The sequence below is a fragment of the Zingiber officinale genome, chromosome 1A (assembly GCF_018446385.1).
Source record: "Zingiber officinale cultivar Zhangliang chromosome 1A, Zo_v1.1, whole genome shotgun sequence".
Lineage (NCBI taxonomy): Eukaryota > Viridiplantae > Streptophyta > Magnoliopsida > Zingiberales > Zingiberaceae > Zingiber > Zingiber officinale.
Genome location: NC_055987.1, coordinates 89,578,562 through 89,584,782, shown reverse-complemented (window position 1 = coordinate 89,584,782; position 6,221 = coordinate 89,578,562). Strand labels below are relative to the sequence as shown.

Below are 6,221 nucleotides of genomic sequence, written 5' to 3'. Positions count from 1 at the left end.
GTGCACTTAAGGTTCGTAATACTGGTCAAGCCAATAATAGTATACATCTAATTCAGTCCTTTTTACGTCGATACAAGTCATGTACTAAAATGTGTTTTATAGGTTATCTAACCAGGCACGAGCAACACAAAGGTCGAAAACTCTATGAAATAGAGTTAGTCGGCTCCTTACTGACCAAACCAACTAGTGTAAATCGATCCTCTAGTGACCAAGTCAACAAGGATATACGACTCTAACTCTCAACCAACTGGTAGTAACAAGAGTTAATACCACTGGTGATATGGTAGTTGGATATAAGGCCACAGATCTTAGTAATATACATATATGATAAATGAAAATGTCTAACTATTGTCAGGTATATGGAACAACCATAGCTCAACAAACGCAACAAATCATAGACATATGCACAGTAGTATTTATCCAAGATATGCAGCATGCATCATATGTGCAAATGATCATGTGTATCTATATGTATGAAAAGATCACAGGTGTCTACTAAACAACATATATAGTAATGGTAACACCTATAGTTTACCTCATACACGTATATACAACTACAGCATATGGATATATAGAAATGTAAGTACAATAATATACCGACAACAAATGAACTAGATGAAGCTTAGGTTGTCGAAGAGTTATAGTAGTTGAAGCTTGCATGAGCAGTAGTAGCATAGATGAGATAGAGAACAGAGAATTTCTTTTTGAACAGAGAAGTAATGATTGGCTCAAACCCAAAGGGCTTCTTTTATAGGCATCATTCAGTCAACTGGAAACACAATCTGTCGACTAAACCTTTTCATCGATTAAACATCTTATCTATCAACTTAACACTACACCCTTCCTTGTTTACCCTAATTTGTTATGCTCGATCCCATAATTTTCGTTGTTCGGTCGACTAATAAAGCTTATCCATCAATAGAACCCTGAGTATACCTTTTCTGCGTGATTCAATATAATCGACTATCATTACCTTTTATGGATCTATCGATAGATCCCACTAATCCGTCAACAACATAAGGTGTATACCATATTTACTGAGCTTTAATTGATCTTTAACATGCTGGCTGGATTATTGGACTAATCCTAGGTATCCTTTGACTAAAAACACTATATACCATCACTACAAGAAAAAGCCTCATAGACATCGGTGGAACAACAACAGTTTTAAGCAAAAACCGATGTCTTTGAGTATTTTACACCGGTTTTTTCAAAAATCGGTGTCTATAAGCGCAGATTTTCGCTCATAGACATCGGTTTTTTAGCCGATGTCTATGAGCGCCTTTTTTTTTGTTAATAGACATCGGTTTTAACAGCGATTTTTAAAACCCGATGTTAATGAACCAAGAAAAAATAATTTAATTTTTCCACCAGCAAAATTTATAACACTTCACAAAGTTCCCTCCAAACCTAAACCAATATCGCTTCCCTTCTCTCAGCCTAAACCTAAACCTAAACCTCCGACCATCTCTCTCAGCCTCATCTCCCTCTTCCCTTTCCTGGATCTCTTCCCCTTCCTGGATCGATGCCCCTTAGGATCAAAACCACCTGCTTCGATCCTAAGCAAAATCGCAGTATAAATCGTTCTATTCTGCCTCCTCGTCCGATCCTCTCTTCCTCCTCCTCCTCCTTCCTCTCTTCGCTCTTCCCGGCTAAGGTAGGGGCCGACAAGATCCGAACAGCTAGAGGACGCCCACGACCACCATGGCACGGTTGGTCGGCAACATGAGGGAATCCGAAGGAAGAGAGAACAACACCGAGATCTTTGATCTTGTGTAAAGGGGTCTCCTTCTTCTGAAGCAGAGAGATCGAGTGCAGTACAAGAATAACGAAGTATGTCTGCCTGTTAAAACCCTAAAATTGCAGGCATAAAGGCTCTCCGTGCTTCATTTTCTCCTTCTCGACCTCTTCGCTCGCTGGGTACACGGTCAAAACCTCTCGTTTCCTCTTTTCATTCTTCTTAATCGTCTGATTGCTAAAGGTTGAGGATGGGGTTTGGGGTTAACCTCTCTATAAAGCGCCGAAGCCTTTTCTTTTCCCCCGACTTTCTCCTTCTCGCGACTTCGGACTTCACGCGACCGAGACCGGCGATTTCTTCTTCTCTCGGTGGCGCCGGCGAAGAGCGGACCTTGGAGCGTTGAGAGGAAGAGAGGTTAGTTACAGCCGAACCTTCTTTCTCCCCGATCCCTTCCTCCCTTCTCTGATCTCGGTGAACAACGGCGACGGATCTCGATCGGTGGATTTCGCCGGCTGTCGGGAGGGAACCAAGTGCATCGGCGTTGGATCAGGCCAGCATCGATTGTTTGGAGGAGGTAACAACCATTGTTCCTTCCCGATCTCTGTCCCTGTTCGTCGGCAAGAACAAGTCATTGCCCTAACTTCGATCTTGGAGGTAAGGGTTTGGTTTTGGTTGTGAATTCGAACCTTGATCCTTTCTAGTGTTGATTCAGGTGGTTCTTTCTGGGAAGTAGAGACTGGTATTTTGGTCCCGGCCACCACAGCTCTGTTGGATCGATCTCTTCTTCGTATCAGTGATCGTCTCCGGTGATTGAAGGGTGCAGAGGTAATGAGGTCGATCTGTTGTTGTTGTTAACAGGTTGTTTTGATGACTTCTTGTTATTCTTTCTTCTTGATCCGGCTAGTGAAGATGCACTATGTAATGTTCTGTTTGTAGGGGATTGAGGTACGGTTTAGTTCTTGTTCCTTACCCTTGTGCGATCATTAGTTGCAGTAGATGTTACCTAATGAATCCTGTGTGTTTTGAGCTGGATCCACGGCAGAGTCAATAAGAATTTGTTTGTTCTGGTGTTGGAGGTTAAGGGTATGATGTGTTACTAGTTAACAAGGATAAGAGTTGTTATATTGGGTAATTGAATGTTGTAAATAAAGATTAACCTGAATCTGAAATGGTTTCAGTGACATTTAGGTTTCATGTTAGGTGATTATGGAAGATTGTAACCTTGAAGATCTAATGGGAATTTAGATATTGGATGGTTTAGGTTAGAATATAAATTTAATATGGTTATGTTAAAAGAAGGGAGCCGTACCTATGGTTAGCATTTCTTTTGTATGTTCATTTCCTCCAGGTTTTTGTAATTTAATTTCCACCCTCTAGGGTTTTTTTTTTAATTCAGTTTTCGATGCCTAATTCCACCCTGCTTCTTTCTGACATACATTTACACATTGTTTCAGAGGATGCGATGTGCTTATTTTAGATACTGGATTGGGAAGTGCAGAGAATCAAGCAAGGGTCAAGGAGTTGCTTCATGTGGAGGAATCAAAACTAGAGGAGGATGAGGGTAAGTGTTTTTACTCATAATATTATTTTAGTTTATGTTCAGATCAGTTGGCACTCGATTCTGTGCTCTAGAAAATACCACTTCAGCAGTGAGATGGGTTCGAGATGATAAATATGATTGCATCCGATTAAAGCATTGCAAGGTGAGCTATATTCACTGTGTATCCCCCCTTCAGAGTACATATGTATTTGTATAGTAATTAATTTCAATATAGGCACATCAAATTACCTTAATTGTTTCTAGACATAGACTTAATCCTTTGGATTACTTTATTTTAATTGGTAGAGTATTTGCCACTACCTTTCTATTATTCATTCTTTTGCTTTGCAGGTTGTGACAAAAATTGATTGGCATCGGAAAGGAGACTATTTCACTACTGTCGTTCCTAGTGATATCCTAATTATGAATTTTAGTTGTACTTATTTTTAGTCATTCCTAGTGCCTATTTTATATCTCAGTTTTGTTTCTTTCTTTTTTCTAATACACACTGACAAATTGGAAATATATAAAAATCATGACATTATACCTAGTTACCTAGCCTTTGAGGCTGGAATCAGGATGAAACCTAAAGTGCCCTGAAAAGTTTAGGCATACCAAATTCTCTCAGTTTAATGACAGAGGTCAGTTGTGTTGCAAACTTTGTTGTTTTCCTTGTTTTTCATTTACCGCGTCTAGATTAAGAAACTATGGCTTTCTAACTCAAATAAAAATTGCAATTCCTGCCTATCTTAGACCTAGCATTAACTTATTAATTGAACAAGTGTTTTAGATTGTAAATTTCATCCGAGGCAGCCATGGCTATTCACAGCTGGAGCAGATTCTGTCATTAAACTGTATTGCCACTAATGATAGATTCTCCAGGAAACTTTGAAGAATCTCCTCGAGTCAAGATACGTGAGTACTTGCTGATCCTACATGAATACGGTAGCAAGTTCATGTTCTTTGCTTGATAATTTATTCTTTTTTGACCAATTCATTTCCGCAAACCCCTTACCTGTAAGCACCAACTAGTATCCTTATTGTCAAGAATTAATTTTATCAACGACTTATAAGTTTGGTATGCATATTTCTTATGATGTTGAACCTTGACTTTGAGACACATGATGGCTTTGTTTTATTTTTTTTGTTGAATTTTCTATCCTGTAAGTTTCAACTCCACTAGTATCATGTTTCCATAGATGATGCTGTCTTAGATGTTGGAGTCGTGACTCATTCTTTATACTGATGTTTCTGTGTGGAATTTTCCCAGTTGTCCTGTTCATTGTTTGATGTTTCTGTGTGTGTTGTAGCTGAATTTGGTTGTAGCTTCTGCAAGCTTTCTTCACTTTCTTCCCTCCACTATCTGTTAACAAGTTTGATCTTTACAATTCAGTTATAAGAACAAACAATATGACCAAAGGTTGACAGCTTTGCTTCATCCTTTTTACATTTCAGTATGTGGATGAAAGCAAATATGTACTGATGTACCTAAATGGATTTACAAAAATATCTTTGAAATGTTTTGTCATACAGATATGGCATCTAGTATAATTTTTTCCAACTTGATTGTTGCATTATCATATAATGAGATTAGGTGCACAGCTTGCAGTCAGTTTATTGTTTTTGCTAAAGATCATTGCTAGTAGGCCGACAAAAGACAGGTCTAAAATGAAGCCTAAGAAAACATGCTTAAGATGATATTTTAAGATTTTCTAAACATTGGATCATTGCGGAAGGTTGTGATTGGCACGGCAAGTGTTCTAAAATGAAGCCAAAGAAAATGGGGGAGAAAATAAGGTTCGGCTTGAGGAATTTATGCAATAAAGCAGTTTTATATTTGATTCCTTCTTTAATTATATTGCGTGTGTTCCTAAGCTGCAACCTATTAATAATTTTAGTTTTATAATGTTCTTTGCCACTACCTTTCTATTATTCATTCTTTTGCTTTGCAGGTTGTGACAAAAATTGATTGGCATCGGAAAGGAGACTATTTCACTACTGTCGTTCCTAGTGATATCCTAATTATGAATTTTAGTTGTACTTATTTTTAGTCATTCCTAGTGCCTATTTTATTCCTAGTCACCTTATTTCAATGACAAGAACAAGGGTTCTCATGGCCAATATGTGTCTATTAATGGGATTTTCAATGTCTTGCTTACCACGCTAATCCTACTTCTGATTGGATTTGCAGCTTCAAGATATCAAACTCTACACCTTCTATATGGAGCTAGATTTGCAAAAGCCATATCCAACTCGAGGAAGTGACTTATTGACATGGGAGGTAGGTGTACCTCTTTAGTTCCGCTTTTAACCAAATATCCCTATAAAGATTCATTTGTGTGCTCTTAACATATCTATTCCTACAACGTTGTTATCTAGGATTAGCATTTATTTTGTTAAATGTGATTTATGCACCTATAATTATTCTGGTGAAGTTAGCATTCTATTAAACTAGATTATGACCTTTGCAGAGAACTTATTGGTAACCAAGGACTTTGTGAAGATAGCAAATTTTGGCCTTGCTCGTGAAGTTCATTCGAAGCCACCATTCACAGAATAGGTTTCAACACACTGGTAAGCATGTTTATGACAAGCACTTGTGATCTTATATTTTTTATTTGATACATGTACACATTTGTTTTAGTTATTTGACATAGGGTGGATTTATGTGTTTTTACAGTTTACAAATCTCAAGTACTCCAGAGTTGAAATTGATGAAGTGCAGTTCGAGTGGGCTGAATGCATGCTAGATTACATTTGAAGTGCGGTTCTACCTTGATGTGTTAAAAGAATGTTCTACCTTGATTTTGATATCTATTAGCTAGCTTTTGATGTAAAAAGAATGTTTGGGTATTTTATGGATATTGTTGTAAGAAGATTATTTATATAATTTGTGAATATTTGTGTATTTTATGGATATTATTGAATGAAGAATATTTGTAC

At 37.6% G+C, this 6,221-nt stretch overlaps 2 long non-coding RNA genes across 4 annotated transcripts; both read left to right on the top strand.

Annotated features, from left to right (window-relative positions):
- Window positions 1–1,596: 1,596 nt before the first annotated feature.
- LOC122026784 lies at window positions 1,597–4,027 on the top strand. Of its 3 annotated transcripts, none has more exons than XR_006124173.1 (5): window positions 1,597–2,312; window positions 2,451–2,563; window positions 3,193–3,299; window positions 3,386–3,441; window positions 3,630–4,027. It is a non-coding gene; the product is annotated as an uncharacterized LOC122026784 (long non-coding RNA). The 3 variants fall into 3 exon arrangements; XR_006124172.1 differs by having other exon boundaries at window positions 1,597–2,392; window positions 2,472–2,563; window positions 3,389–3,441; XR_006124171.1 differs by having other exon boundaries at window positions 1,597–2,392; window positions 2,472–2,563.
- Window positions 4,028–4,065: 38 nt separating this feature from the next.
- Window positions 4,066–5,849, top strand: LOC122026779. The gene is made up of 3 exons (XR_006124170.1): window positions 4,066–4,193; window positions 5,015–5,559; window positions 5,750–5,849. It is a non-coding gene; the product is annotated as an uncharacterized LOC122026779 (long non-coding RNA).
- The last annotated feature ends 372 nt before the right edge of the window (window positions 5,850–6,221 follow it).